Below are 17,162 nucleotides of genomic sequence, written 5' to 3'. Positions count from 1 at the left end.
GCGTAGTACTGATTACTTCCAGACGTTTCGCCGTCGTATCCACGTAAATAAGGCAACACAAAATTTTTCTTAATGTTTCATCACCGAGAGCCAGTTTTTATAATGTGATTCAATGTACGTCGTCAATTCCGCATTTAAAAAAGGTCTAAGAGCTTCAGTAAATTAATGTGCGGGCGTTGCCTTCAGTCACTGGCTGGTCAAACACTGAGACAAAAATCCTTCATTTTAATGCACATTAAGTACGTTACAATAACTAACGAAGTTTGCAAATGGATGGAACATTTCCTTACAAAAAAGAGGCAGCACTTTTTCCTGGATGGAGAGTCAGCTCCAGATACTTAAGTAATATCTGGTACGTCCCAGGGGAGTGAAGAAAGATTGTTGCTTTGGTGTTACACATTCACGATTTATCGGATAGCATTAGTTTCCTTCTCAGCCTTTTTACAGATGATCTACAAAGGCATTCAGCCTGAGAAAAATTGCAGTAATATCCAGATAGATCTGTACACAATGTCGTATTCGTGCAAATACTGACAGTATTTCTTATGTTGAGAAACGAGAAGTTTTGCGATTCACCTAGCGTACTAGGTGTAGAAGTATGAAACCGGAATTTGGTTGCAATAAATACACGTCTGCTGTTTGAAACTGATAAACAATATTTTATTCAAAATAATTTTCATTGCTATTTTCTAATTTCTCCCACCTCTCCGACAGTCTGCGAACCATTTTCGTACATTTTCATATGAATTGTAGCGTTGTTCAGCGAGAGTGTGTCCTAGTGACGCACATAGATGATAATGGAATGGAACCAAGTCTGGAGAATAAGCCGCATGCCTTAGTATTTCGCAACTAAAGGCCTCGATCGTTTACCTGACTCGTTTTGCTGTGGGGCGTTATCATGGAGCAATATGGCTTTGTGTTGCCTTTTTCCATATTCCGGTTGTTTTTCACATAATGCTCGATTTATATCTATCTTTTACTGTTTGTAGCGATCAGTGTTAACGGGTTCACCAGGTTTTAGCAGCTCATAATAGACTACACCCATCTGATCCCACCAAACACAGAGCATTGTCTTCTTTCCAAAGCGATTTGGTCTTGCAGTGGATGTCGATGGTTTACCTGGATCACCCATAATTTACGACGCTTATGATTCTCAAAATATATCCTTTTTTCATCACCTGTCACGATTCGATGGAGAAACGACTTTCTTTTATATCTGGCGAGCAGTATTTCACAAGTGGTCTTCAGATTTGCTTGCTGTCTTTCATACAGATCATGCGGAACCCGTTTCCCCAATTACTGCATCTTCCCCATAGTCTTCAACCGAAGACATACTGCTTTCTGTCTCACATTCAATTGTTCCGCGAGTTCATGTTGAGTTTGAGTATCATCTTCATCCAACAAAGCCTGCAATTCGTTGTCTTCGAACTTTTTCGGTGGTTTCCCGAGCTCATCGTTTTACACGTCAAAATCACCACTTTTGAAATTTTTGAACCACTCGTGACACTGTGTTCTCCCAAGAGCATGTTCGCCGAAAGCTTCGACGAGCATTCGATGCGATTCTGCAGCAGTTTTGGTAACAGGAAACCAATGCTGACCGCAAATCGTAGTTCGTAGGCATAAAACTCGACGTGTTTACGGGTTTGAAACAGAAAACGATGTATGGAACTTGGGTTACCGTGTGTTGACATTCGTCGTCAGCCGTTACAGGAAGCAGATGGAGCTGCTGACGTGGTGTCATTGACCCTACACTGACGGAAAGCACCATCTGTGGGGAAATTCCGGTTTCATACTTCTACACCGGGTAAAATCGTGTTACCTTTTACTACAGCGTGAATGAGCTGCAACTGGTGTCAGTCATTTATTAAAAATATTTGAGAGTAGCAATTTGTAGAGACACAAAATAGAACGACCGTTAGGCTCAATTTTCGGGAAAGGAAATGGCAGACACTGGAAGATAGTGGGAAACTGCAAATTGTACATAAAAGGCGCAACATACAAAACATGTTTACGGGGCATCCTTGAATGTGGGTCAGGCGTATAAGACCCATATCAGATCAAACAGGAGACATCGGTCGGTTACCAAAGAATGGTTGCACGAATGGTCCTCACTCTTGGGATAAAGATAAAGTGTTCAGTAAAAAATGTTGAAAATTCTTAACTGGTTTCCACACGAAGGAAGGCACCGTACATCTATCGAAAACCTGATAGAGAAGTTCAAAAATCTGACAGAATTGCAGATGATATCAGACAACTCGTAGCGAGACATATAAGCCGTCATTCTTACCAAACTCCATCCGTGAATGGAGTGGGAAGAGACGGAGGAGGTTGTAGTGGAAAGCCCGAGTTTTTATTGTAGTTTGACACAGCAAATAAGACATTTGAACACATCGTTTCAGGATGCCGTGACGAGAAACTTCGTTCCCATCCGAAACGATGTCACATGTTTGAGTGTCAACAAAATATCCACTGGACACTCGCGAATAGACTTTTGTATACCACGTGTACCGTTATGAAATGAGCGTTTTTTGTGAAAATGAAACACTAATTTTGAATGGAAAAGTAAAACATTTTATTCAAAGTACTGACCATTGCTTTCTATACATTTTGACCACCTGTCTGGCAATTTGTGGACACCACGCCAATAGAAATGTTCGTCTTTTGAAGCAAACAAATCAGACACCCAATTTTCGACTTCTTCGTAGGAATCGAAGTGTTCCTCAGCCAATGCGTGTCCCATTGATGAAAGCAACTGGTAGTCGGAAGGGGCCAAGTCTGGTGAATACCGCGGGTTGGGTAGCAGCTCCCAGTCAAGTGTTTTGATTGTATTCTGAACCAGTTTTGCTTTTGTGTGCAGGTGCATTGTCGTGTAAAAAAATTACTTTCCCATGTCTTCTGGCCCATTCTGGTCTTTTTTCGATCAATGAATAGTTCAAATTGATCATTTGTTGTCTGTAGCGATTAGTATTCACAGTTTCACCGGGTTTTAGAAGCTCATGATACACCACACCTTTCTGATCCCACCAAACACAGAGCATTGTCTTCTTGCCGAATCGATCTGGTTTTGCAGTCGATGTTGATGGTTGTCCCGGATTAACCCATGATTTTTCCCGTTTAGGATTCTTAAAATAAATCCATTTTTCATCGCCAGTAACAATTCGACGCAAAATTGATTTTCTCTCATGTCTTTGAAGCAAAATTTGACAAACGGTTTTTCCGTTTTCCATCTGTCTTTCATTCAATTCATGTGGCACCCATTTTCCACACTTTTGGATCTTTCCCACAGCTTTCGAACGGTCAGAAATTGTTTTTGTGCAACATTTAGCATTGCTGCCATTTGCTTCTGACTCAAAGTATCATCTACATCCAGTACTGCTTGCAATTCAGCGTCTTCGAACTTTTTTGGTGATCTTCCACGTTCTTCGTTTCTTACATCAAAATCATTATTTCTGAACCGTTGAAACCATCTTTTGCATGTTGCTTCTGGTAGAGCATGATCACCATATGCCTCGACAAGCATTCGATGCGACTCTGCAGCACTTTTTTCTTTTTTTCAAATGGATTAATGCTTTCCACAAATCATCACTTTCTGGTACAAAATTCGACATTGTTAACACGATAAAAACATACGATGTTGTTGGTTCCATGACTTGATGTATACTAAATATTTTTCACAGATGTCATACCAATCAAACAAAAAAAAATTAAGGCTCGTTCACAACAAATGTTCCCTATCGACACATTTGAGTAGGTTAGAAGCATAACTCACATTCTCCAGAATCATAAATTTTCACAAATGACTGAAAACGTGTTTTACATGCGTCGTGCTCATATCCCATATATTGACATCAGTATGTGCAAGAACAATGCTATAAATCATTGTGTATATTTCAGATTATGTTTGCTTATTGAGAAATTACAATTATTTAAGGTTATATTATGGATAATGTGAGTTTTTTTAATGAGCTATGGAACACGTAAGTTTTGATAATCCCCATATTGGATCTTGTGAGTTTTGCTACTGAGCTGTTTGGACGATGTTGGTTTCGCGGAAACTATCGTGTTGCGACTCGATATGCAACACTTTTTGGTACCGACCGCAAGCCACTTTCACTTCTACCGTGTATTATTATATTCCCCAAAATAACTGAACAGAACAGAAAACGCACTCCACTGGCATCAATATTTACTAAATGGTTCAAATGGCTCTGAGCACTATGGGACTCAACATCTTAGGTTATAAGTCCCCTAGAACTTAGAACTACTTAAACCTAACTAACCTAAGGACATCACACACACCCATGCCCGAGGCAGGATTCGAACCTGCGACCGTAGCAGTCCCGCGGTTCCGGACTGCAGCGCCAGAACCGCACGGCCACCGCGGCCGGCAATATTTACTACTACACAAGAAAATGGCAGCGAGTGAGCTAATCGCTGATTGGTCAAGATGAGGTACGAGACAAAACTCACAAGATTCGGCGGATCATGAGACTTTTGAAACTAACCATGAAGTTTAACACCGGTTTTCTCAAGGATCTTGTGCTAAATGTGAATAACTGTTTCGTGAATCATGTTGTATGTATAAAGCTATATGAGAATATGTCGGCATCTCAATTTTCATTATTTTGGAGCATGTGAGTTATGACTCTAGCCTACACATTTGTATCTTAACGCTCATTTCATACCGGTACACCTGGTAAATCCACTTAATTTCTAATGAAAGCTGCACACTAGAGATGGATAGTTCGCGAACGAACGGGTGCAAAGGAACGGTTCACCAAGATGAACGAAAGGACCGTGGAACGAATTCCAAGGAACGATCGGTTCATAGTTCACTTCGGTCGCGGCGGTCTACTTATAGTTCCTGGGAACGAGGAACGATCGGTTCATAGTTCACTTCGGTCGCGGCGGTCTACTTATAGTTCCTGGGAACGAGGAAAGATCGGTTCATAGTTTACTTCGGTCGCGGCGGTCACTTCGGCAGTTCTCGTTCCAGCCTCGGTCTCGTGCTCGTCTCAGTCTCGGTCTCCCTCGGCCGCACTCGTCGTTCTTCGCATGACCACCTGTCTCAGTTCCACTGCCGACTGCTCCTAGTTAGTTCAGTATACAGATGTTCGTTTCGTTCACTGCGCTCGCCCATTTTACATGTGTTCCAAACTTTTCTTGCACTTGGGACTGGCTATTAAGCATCCACGACCGGTAATCAAAAAGTATTTTATAGTTACGTAAATTACATAAAAATCACGTTGTATGTAATAGGTACGTCTTTTGAGGTAACAAAAGGGCATATCAGCTCACTTCATCATATCGATGAACAGCAGAAGACATACTTATAACAAGGCAAGTATTTTTTGTTATTCATTTATTTTTTGGTTTCATCGATTTGATTTAGGAACTAACTTTCAATAATTTGCTTAATTTTTAGTGTAAGAAAATTCATATAAAACTATTTTCGTGTATCTTTCATATACAAAACATTACATTTAGGAAGGCTCTAATTATTTTTTAAGTTTAGTTGTTTCCAATTTGCATTACCTGCTAGTTTGGTTTCTTTGAAAAAAAAAAAGTGGGTTATGGATTATTTTGGCTCAGTAGCAAAAGCGGTGCCTCTCCATTTGAAAAGACATAGATTGCCATAAAATCGTATTTACTTATTATCTCAAAAACATTTGTTCAGAAGGAGCTTTCAAACCAAAAACTTTATTACTGCGAACTTAATTATTTTTATTATTGCTGCATTCACTTTAATAATGCAACATAAAAACCTAATTTTTACTAAGCATGTGACGCAAGTATGATGATAAAACCACATTTTATTTTATGCTTCCATAAAGTCTATTTCGCCTACGAACTCAGAGACAACTTAAGTATATATAGAGTGTAAACGATTATTGTTTACAACGTAGCATAGCTATGTAATGGAAGTCGAGACGAAGAATTTTATACAAGACACTTGTGGTCTATTAAGTTGGGAAACAGCCACCAACAGGTTTACAAAAACACGTGCTATAGCCCATGTGCGTCGCGTGAGATTTTCATGCTCTCTTCTCCAGCTCTCTACACATCGTCATCGATTGTTTCGCCATTGTTGCTTGCATTAGCTTGTTATTCCTTCACTGCCTAATTATTACATGTTTGTCTGTTTGTTGTATCTGCTCGTAACTGGCAACACATCGTCCGTAATTGGCGAGCAGTCTGTACTCGGGCCGGTTTTCCGTGCGCCACCCTATATATTATTTCCCTGCTATCAGCCACACAACGCTACAGTTGGCTAAACGAGAGCTTCTGCAGAAGCACAGCAATTACTTCTAAAAGTGTGTAAGAATTCTGTAATGAATAAAAACTCTATACTCCAGGGGGGAGGCCAGTGCCCCCTTATGGTGCCCTCCATCCCTCAGTCACCTACACTACTATTTTTCAGCTTTTCATAAGAACCATATACCAAGCACAAATGAACGACGAACGAGTAAAAATGAACGGTTCCCAAAAAAGAACGATCAGCTGTGAACTAGTTCCCAAGGATGAACGAGTTTGCCCATCTCTACTGCACACCAGAAGACGCGCGACAGATGCCGGAACACGTCGTGGGTGTTCTCGAGAAAGAAAGTGTAACTGGCTCATGTATCTGCTTCTCTTGCTTCATACTGCAAATATTACCGTCTTTCGAGATAGCGGTCCAGCCTGGACGGCACAGGATTAGCTCCTATCATTTTTAGGAAAGTTAAAAGAAACAGGGCGTCAGGAGCGTTTGGAAGAGCGAGGGAACTGTGGGAGCGCGTGGGTAATTATCGCGTTCCTGCAGCGACGGGACACTGGAGGTGGTTGAGGAGGGGGAGGAGGAGGAGAAAGAAGCCATGAGCCTCTTCCCGTCCGTCCCGTCCCAGCGGCTGCTAAATAAGTTGTAACGGCGGCGGCAGACGGCAGCCAGACTGCGTGGCTGTGTGGCTGGCGCCCGGCGCGCTACGGTCCGTTCTGAAAACGTCGGCCGCTACTGTGCGCGGCAGCGCTGCCCGGCCAGAGGCGAGCATCTGCGGGCGATCACGTCACGCGTCAAATGGGGCCCCGCGCTGGGCCAAAGGCGCCGCAGTCCTGCAGGGGTCAATGCGATTCTTTGCCGCAACTCACAAACAGTCTGCCCCGATTCTTTCAGAAGGCCACATTTTCATCTATATTCTGCGTATTACTGCGCAACAGAGGCTATTTTTTGTTTACTGTTTTGTGGATAAAACCTTCTAGGTCACTTAACAACTTTCTTTGCTTATTACGCCGTTTCGGATATTGTCATCATCAGATACACTCAGTCGCAAAAGTATTCGGACAGTGGGAAGTTTCACAATGAGTACTCAAGAAACACTGACTATGAAACCAAAACATATTTATTAGCAACATATATGCGTAACAACATTAATTACAAGAGAATTATTGTATTATTTCGTTTCCAAAACATAAATAACAGAAAAATTAACAACGAAAATGAAACATCCTGCACACCCTGCTGCTACAAAAGTATTCGGACACTGCCCAATAAATGTTCATAAGTTGTACGACGAAAATGTCAATACCTTGTGCGTCCACCTTTCATTTTCAATACCTCCTCCAATCTACTAGGAATACTTTCCACGAGTTTTTTCGTGAAATCTGGGCCTATATTTGCCCATTCTTGGCGCAGGTTCTCTTTCAAGGTCTCCTTCGTATAGATGTTGTCCGCGCGGAGGGTCCGTTTCAATTCATCCCACAAATGTTCGATTGGGTTAAGGTCTGGTGATTGGGGAGGGGGGTGCAATACTTTCGGGCAATTGAAGACCAACCACATTTGTACAATATGCGCGGTATGCTTGGGATCATTATCCTGATAAAAATGAAAGTTGTCCGCAATACCTGGATGTCGTGCACTCTCCTTGAAATGTCCTCGCAGTATATTCAAATACGCTTCCTTGTTCATCGTATCATCAATGAACACTAAACCACCCACACCATTGCCGGACAAGCATCCCCACACCATGATGCTCCCACCTCCAAACTTTACTGTTCGTTTGTGGTTCCTGGGACTCAGCTCTTCATTGGTCTTTCGCCACACGTTTGCCTTTCCGTCGCTTTGCCATAATGTAAATGTACATTCGTCGTAAAATATCACCCGATTCCACCAAGCCTGATCGTATTCGGCGTATTCCCTCGCAAACTGCATACGTTTTTTCTGGTTCACTGCATTTATGAATGGCTTTCGCCGTGCCACTCGACCATGGTACTGCGATCGTCGTAGTACTCTCCGCACGGTTTCGGGATGAACTTTTATACCAAGGTCTCCCTCCACCTCACTTGCAATTCGTGTGGCAGATATTTTCGGATTCTGTTGTACCTTTCGCACAATCACACGTTCATCTCTCTGTGAAAATGTCCGTGGCCGTCCTGTACTGCAACGGAATTCCAATCGGTCTTCTTTCTCGAACCGTCGTGAACTGTACTTTTGTTCATGTTCACTATTGCGGCAATTTCCCTGCAGGTTTCCCCTTCGCGTGATGATAAACGACAAGCTGCCTTTGCTCGAACGTAGAACACGTCCCTCTGCGTCCCATCGTCGGCCTGCACAGGCTCGCGATACGTGTTTACTAATCATCGCTATCGTCTCGCGGAAATGTCGCACACACTACAGTCGCTTCACCCTCTCTGCGTCTCGGAATGAACTATTCTCTCACATTGTCCGCCTTTGTCCGAATACTTTTGTTGCACCTCCCCGTGCCGTTTTCAGGAAATATTACGTAACAGACACATGTCCAACAACAATTCTTCGTGTTTGACACGTGTTTCACGTTGCGACGTCGTACCCAGAGTCCCAAATACATTACAAAGTGCAATTTCTGTATATGATCATGCGGCAAACTGCAAAATTATGCGCCGTTACGTGCTGTCCGAATACTTTTGCGACTGAGTGTATCTGCAATTTCGAACATAAAGAGCGAGAGGCGTTTGTTACATAACACCACTACAAAAGATGATTTTGTCTTTAAATGTTCATCTACCAGCAAAACGATGTTCAGCTTCAGTATTAAAATTTTTTTGTTTTTAAAATTCAGTCTTAATCACACCACGTATGTTACAAGAACATAAGTGACCGGTTTCGGTCATATCACCTGACCATCATCAGACCTGTAATTTAATTTAGAAAGTAATAGAAACCTTACTAGATTTACAATAAAATAAGAAGAGCAGAAGAGCCAACACTGTGTTTCTAGAGGAGGCCGAAATGCACGCGTTTAATTACACGCTGACTGGCGTGAGGTCTGGAACAGGACAATATCTTGAGAATTGCAAATAAAGTACGTAGTTGATATAATACTTAACTTTAATCCACAATTGTAGAACATCGCTCTTGATGATACATGCTTCACATAATAAATATCAATTGAATACGGCGCCTTGCTAGGTCGTAGCAAATGTAGCTGAAGGCTATGCTAACTATCTTCTCGGCAAATAAGAGCGTATCGGTCAGTGTAGCTTCGCTAGCAAAGTCGGCTGTACAACTGGGGCGAGTGCTAGTAAGTCTCTCTAGACCTGCCGTGTGGTGGCGCTCGGTCTGCTATCACTGACAGTGGCGACACGCGGGTCCGACGTATACTAATGGACCGCGGCCGATTTAAAGGCTACCACCTAGCAAGTGTGGTGTCTGGCGGTGACACCACATAATGCTTATAAGGAAAAAATACAATAAGACGTGCTATACCCATGGCATCCTTCGAAGATGGTAGGTGGAGCAATCTTCTCAGATGCTGTGATGTCAGTTGGTGCCAGCAAGTGACGAGTATACGCTTAAGTACGAAGATGCTCCGCCTACCTCTTCTCCTTCCATCTCACATCAACCAATCAGTATAAAAATGGGGTCACATAAAGTGTTATTTCTCTTGGTCTCATTGAGTATTTTTCTTTCAAATATCTTCCGTACTTCACTGTAATATATCTTTCTATGCATGGTCCAAGTTTCATCGAGCTGTCTTACTTGTTGGTGACACATCGTACGAAAGTGTATTCCTCACACCGTCAAATTCTACAGCGGAGTACCCTTCAGAAAAAGGTAGATGCTTACTTCAGTACAGAGGTGTTCATATTTACTTTCTCCACCCCTGTCAACGAATCGTTGCCTCGAAACACTATCCTTCACTGGATCAAACAGGTAGAAATGGAAGGCTCCATATCCTAGCTGCATGGTGAATTGGCTGCTACGGACCAAACTTCAAGTGTTCGTTAATTGTCATGAACACCGATTGATATCGAATGTTCTTCTTCCTCTGGGCTTCTCTAAGCTTCTGAAGTGTCTTAGTGCTTTTTATGCTGATCGTTGAATCTCATACTTAGGTTTGGGGAATGGCCGTGACTGCTCAATGGCTTCTCTGAGCTTCTAGCGTGTCTGAGTACTTTTCTTGCTGGTAGTTGAATCTTATACTTAGGCCTGTACAATGGCTGTGACTCGTTCGTCGATTCTGCATCAAAAAAAGCTCCCTGTTATCCTCATTTCAACAGGTTGAAGCCAATTGAGATCAAGGTTCTTTTCCCAAGACAAATCAGAGCAGACTTTTATGTTTGTGTGATGGTACCCGTAAGTTTTCCACCATCATCCGTACGGAACTGTGGCCACAGCTCAGTCGCGCAGCAATCCCACAGGTTGTGACACAGCCGTCCGCCTGAATCAACTCGTCCTCTAGCTCACTGTTCGTGCAAACAGTCACAGCTGACTATGTCCCATTGCGCTCTTTATCTTCATTGACGATTTTCTCTTCTGTCAACTTTTTCGTCTATCTGTGTGCGCATTGCTCTCATAATCTAAGGAAACACTCAGTAACCATCCTAAATTTTACACACATCAATAACATCGTCGCACCTGCTTGAAAAACGTTAGTCCCAGCTACATGTGAAATTTGAACGATTTACTTTCTGTCTGCCGTCAGACTTCCCGCTTTCAGTACAGCCGCTTTATTGGGGAATATCCTGTACTGCTATAACTGCCTGCCTTATTGGATGAAGAATTTGGAAGGAAGTCTGTACTGTTAGTTCATCCCACTGCTCTCCAGATGGCAAGCACGTTCTGCTATAACGAACATCCAGAAAATAGAATTACAAGGTCAAATGACGCGTTACCACAGCTAGTTAGTCCTAGTTGAGTGCTTGTTGCAAACTGAAGCCTCTCCCTTGCGTCGCATGGTTTAGAAGTCTGAAAATGGGAGCTCATCCGTGAATGTTGTGTAGGCAGTTCCATACACAATTTTATCTAGAGGCACAGTATCTTCAGCAGCTGCTTTCGTGGTGGCAGTCTTTCATCACACGTAAATATCCTTCTTCTTACTGTCCTATCTTTATTTGTAAGATTGCTGTACCCAGAACTATTGCTTTTTAACACAAAACTGAACTTTGTCACAAGATTTACGATTGTTGTCACAATTCTAGCACGTCAGATTAACGCAATGTGCGGGAAAACGTCCTTATAAGGTAAGCGATTATACTGGGAGCAGTAGTGTTCAATATAGATCGAAATTTATCAAAATACCTTACGCGATTAACGCGTTTCAACGAACACTATCAACAGTATCAGCGATAGCAAAAAAACAAATTATAATTAGGAGTATCTACATAATTACAAGCCGACTAAATATACCGTAAGTCATACATGCTAGAAATAAACACAGTTTATTATATCAGGACTGGTATTTTTTTATGGCCATTTCGTTGTTGGGCTGAACATGGTAACCTTCAACCGAGAGTATAAAAATGTGCATCCGCTGTCAAAAAGCAATAATAAAGTGAAAAATTATGTACATTTTTAATTATCAAAAAGAGCAGTTGTAAATTTAAGTTCTCGGTTATGGCAATGTCAGTAAAGAAAACGAATAACTACACTGCACTAAGCTGTGGAATATGCACTACGAAGCATAAATTGGGAGGAGGACTGTTGACTGGTACTGTGAGAAGTGGGATCATAAAGGAGTTTGTGGTCTGGTATATGGGGATGTGTAATGGGTGGTAGGAGACAAGGCATACGGGAGAGGAGTGTCTAGGATGGAGGATAGTACTTGGTTGTGGATAGGGAGGACAAGCATGGGTGGGAAAGCTGTCCGCGGGAAGATGTGTTGCATCGCACTACTAGGATATTAATGTGGCACCTATCTTCAGCAGTCGCAGTTTTGCAAGTAATATGATAGATACTCTGTTTCTTGAGACTATAGTGAAAGTCTATAATTATGTACTACACGCGTTTCGCCTCTTCAGCGGCCAGTTTTCTGGCTGTTACGTTATTTCCATGTGTTATTCTACACGAAGGATTTCGATTTTTAGCACGCAGCACTGCACTGAATCGAACTCCTGTGTGTAGAAGTAGGGATGGAAGTATCGTTAGAGCCAAAAAACTGACCAGTAAAGAAGCGAAACGCGTTTAGTACAAGTAAGTCCTTATTACAGTCGCAAAAGACGGAATAACGTTCACATTACTGGCAGACACCTGTATCTCTTGAACGAAAAATGAGATGCTGTCCCACGACCAGCGCGATCACCGCTTCTCACTGTTGAAGCATTTTTCTCCTTTGTTGATGAGATGAAGTCGTCGATGTACGGCACTCTGGTAGAAACTGAATTCAGGAACAATTACTCGGGCGAAACACGCTTGCTTTATCAGTAACCCATCACGTCCGTAATACCCTTTTAGGTCGCTAATAACGAGAGACTACTTGTTGTTAAAACTTTTTAATTACTGCGTTTCACTCATGACGAACGTCGGATAAGAGAAAAACTTAATCCAGAGGTATTCAGCCAAGTGGTATCTTTATTATTATTATTATTATTGTCATTCTTTCACTCACCATATTTTGCGAATAGCATCTGCAGATGAGCATGTAGGTGAGCAGATTTCCGAAAGGTGTGTGACACTGGAGCATATACTCTTCTTTCTTCTCGTTTTCCTTCTTCATCTCCTTCAGTGTTCAGGCCCGAGATTGGTTTGCAGCAATACGCCAGCCCACTGGCTGGCTCTGAGCACTATGGGACTTAACATCTATGGTCATCAGTCCCATAGAATTTAGAACTACTTAAACCTAACTAACCTAAGGACATCACACAACACCCAGCCATCACGAGGCAGAGAAAATCCCTGACCCCGCCGGGAATCGAACCTGGGAACCCGGGCGTGGGAAGCGAGAACGCTACCGCACGACCATGAGATGCGGGCCAGCCCACTCTACTGTCTGCCTTCCTCTTCATTTCCGTGTATATAATCTTCTGCATGTTCTAATATCGTTGACCGTCACCGGCGATTCTACCCCCAAATAGATCTTTGTACCATAGTTCCAATGACGTTACTGTGCCTTAAAATGTGTCCTATTTTCTCTTTTTCCATTTGTCTCCGGAGAGACCTGGTTTCCGTACTCTTCTGAGCACCACCTCGTTGTTAACTCTTATCTCTGGAACTGGTCTTCATCATCTTTTTGTAGCACCAAATCTCCAGGGCTTCGTGGGATAATAGCAAAAGTATGATGTACGAAGTATCTTCACTGATATGCGATTTTCTCGATGTGTTTTCGATTAACAGAACCCAGTTGGTAGAATGTCGAACGGAAAATAAAGTAACATCGACCGTACCCCAAAGAAGAGTAAATGGCCTCTAACAAAAGCATAAAGGCTTCATCAGATAGGATCAGAGCACTGTCAAATTGTTCACTTACGATACTTGTGTGTACCGTAATTGGGCGATCATATGGAAATGCAGAAAGACTTGAACAAAGTTTCTACTTTGTGTTACGAATTGCAGCTCTCTTTAAATGTGAATAAACAAAAGACAGTGCCATAACAGGAACCCATAGGGCCCGTCTGTGATATTAGATGTGAATATCTAGACTCTAGAACAATCAAACTGTGTAAGTATTTTGCGATAATGCTAAATATGTGCCGAGTATGCAAACTACTTGTGGGGAAGGCGAATGGGAAACTTAGTTTTGTTGGAAGGGCTCTAAGGAAAAGTGCGCTGGATGTGTAATAAATATTGCGTCAAGAAGCTAGTGCGACTAGTTTTAGAGTATTTCTTCAGTATTTTCTAGTCCCTGCCAAGCATGCAAGGCATTTCTAGAAACTGTATTGGAAGAAGACTGTACAAGTATTATGCTGCCACCGTTGTATATCTCGCATAGGGCTCATGATAATAAGATAAGGGAGATAGGGATTGTACATTTTTCTTCGTCTCCGTGTGCGGCAGGGAACTGGTGGCATAATTCTTCTGATCATAGGAGTTTCCACCAGTGTCCTGGTTGGAATTTCAAACTTCAACATAATGTCTCATGAAGTGAGGGCATGTAACGCTGCTGATGGTGATCTATCCTCCGCCAAATGGCGACGCTGAGCACGACTGCGTCCCACCTTCTCCGGATTTTACCCTCTCCTTTCTCTCCATCATCATATAAAACAATCAAGACACTCCGTATACACGCCTACACAATCACCTACACTCAACTGATACATTTGACTCACAACTTCCTAACTTCGCGACAGCAATGTGTCACTGTGCACGAAAGAAGAAAAATCTTTCCGATTAGGCAGCTAAACCGACCCCTTGGCATCTCCAAGCCATCCATGCCATTCGGCAGTATTCGTGATACTGGTGTAGGACGAAATTGCATATTTTTCAAGATACTTTTCAGAGGGATAAACGCCTTTGATTCCATTGACACCTGCAGACTGTTCTTCGACTTTTTCGCTGCATTTCTTTGAGAATTACAAAGTTGCTGTTTCATGCGTGTCCATTGTCAGAATAAAACTTTGTCTGCGTGCATGGGTATCTCCGAGTGCGTTTGTGTGTGTGTGTGTTTCTCTGTCTCTCTCTCTCTCTCTCTCTCTCTCTCTCTATGTGTCTGTGTGTGTGTCTCTCTCTCTCTGAGTGTGTGTGTGTGTGTGTGTGTGTGTGTGTGTGTGTGTGTGTGCGCGCATGAGAATCAGATGAGATTCGACTGTGCAGAGAGGCATATACTCAGTCATTTTTCGTTCGCTCAGTACGTGAATGGATCGGAACATATCACTGAAGGGGTCGGCGGAAGGAACTGCTAAACCTCAAGATTACATTTTGCGTTGCTACATGCTATATGTCTGGTTAAATTCAGAGACAAGAACATAAATATAATAAGACCGAACTAATCATATAGCAGGCAGCATTTTCTAGTGATCATACCGCAACTATTTGTTACCAGTGTGTGGTAAACACGAAAGCACAACAGATAATTTGATAGACTAATATTTAGTAAACTGGGGGTTGACACTTTCCACCGTCATTTCAATTACCAACACTAGTTCGAACTACCGTCCGCCAAGCACTGTATAGTGGCTGCGTAATATGTATTAGATGCAATAATACAGTAACAGAGTGATAGATTTTTTTGGAGAATTAGTTGTTAATTATTATTTCCATAGATCACATTCGTGATAAAAGTTATGATGTGGAACGTGTCAACATAGAACATATATATCTACTTCTTTTTTGTGGTTTTGGCCCACATCTACTTGTGGTCGACATGGTTACCACTGTGTCTGGCGTGGTTCATTTAAGGCCTGTCCGGATACTCTTCCTGTCGTTAACCAAACTCTCCGCGTGCAGTGTTACCAACTTAATGTTTCGAAATATTTCCTAATCGTGTAATTGAGGCGGCATGGGGGTACCAGCTCGGTATTCACCTATTTGGATGTAGCAAACCGCCTTAAAACCACATCCAGGCTGGTCGGTTCGCCGGCCCTCGTCGTTAAGCTGTCCTTTAACACGCACGGCTATCAGGACGGGTAGACATAGAAAGCCGGCCGCGGTGGCCGTGCGGTTCTAGGCGCTGCAGTCGGGAACCGCGGGACTGCTACGGTCGCAGGTTCGAATCCTGCCTCGGGCATGGATGTGTGTGATGTCCTTAGGTTAGTTAGGTTTAAGTAGTTCTAAGTTCTAGGGGACTACTGACCTAAGATGTTAAGTCCCATAGTGCTCAGAGCCATTTGAACCATTTTTGTAGACGTAGAAAACACACACACACACACAAACATATAAATAGGGTGAGTCAGGAGGAAAGGTACGTGTTATGACGGGTGATAGCATTACTGTTTCTCAACATAAACTTGATGTGGATATATGCCCTATTCCGAATAGAACATGTTTTACGTACATCTCTATTTATTTTCTGTATTATTCATTGTCATTGTTTACAACGTACCACAGTGATAATGAGGAAGTTGAGACTAACATTTTGATACAGGGCGATTGTGGTCTATCAAGTCGGAAAACTACCTCAAACTGGCCTACAAAAAGTACCTAAGTTACAGCGCACTCGCGTCGCGCGAGATTTTCAATATTCCCGCGATCTCTCCGCGCCAACTGTTAGTCCTAGACAAAAAAATAAATAGGACCTGTTTTGCAGCAAATTTAATTTCATCCAATTGTGTACTGAGACACGTTTGCGTTGGAGTTTGCGGTTTTCGAGTTATTAAAGAAAAACGTACAAAAGTGATATTAGACGTGTTCCATCTCGGGAACCGTTAGCAATAGGGCACATATCCAAATGAAGTTTTTCGTTCAGAATCACTAATATTATCGCATCTCAAAGCATGCACCTTTCCTCTTGACTCACCATATATATCACCCTGCAAAAATAATGACTTGCTCTTATTCAAGAATTCCTCTATAGTGTAGAATGAGCTGTTAAGGAGAAACACACATAATTTACATTTGGATATACTTCTACTAGCTATCAGACATCTTATTCCTAAGGGCACACAGTCAGAGAGTTATATAGCTGCATGTATCATCCCTCTGCGTCCAAAGTTAGATTTGTTAAAGGGTAATGCAGATCATTTTTCCTTCTACTGACGTACTTGTGAATATTACTTTTACTCTGAAATTCATATGGGCTGTTGATAACAAAATTCGTAAGTGGATAAAGGTAATGTGAAGCTACGGTTAATATTCTCAGCTTCTTAAAGAGATGCCTTCAAGATGTACGAGAGTGAACGGTCCCCACACATGATTCTAATTATTTTCTTTTGTGCAAAGATTACTTTTTGCCAAAGTGAGGAGTTACCCGAGAGTTTATCCCATAAGATATCAGTGAATGATAACGCGTAAAATATGTTAACTCACTGACTTCTTTATATCCCCAAAGTTGGCAGTT

This window comes from Schistocerca serialis, unplaced genomic scaffold, assembly GCF_023864345.2.
Source record: "Schistocerca serialis cubense isolate TAMUIC-IGC-003099 unplaced genomic scaffold, iqSchSeri2.2 HiC_scaffold_1260, whole genome shotgun sequence".
NCBI classification, from domain to species: Eukaryota; Metazoa; Arthropoda; class Insecta; order Orthoptera; family Acrididae; genus Schistocerca; species Schistocerca serialis.
This window is presented reverse-complemented; position numbering follows the sequence as displayed.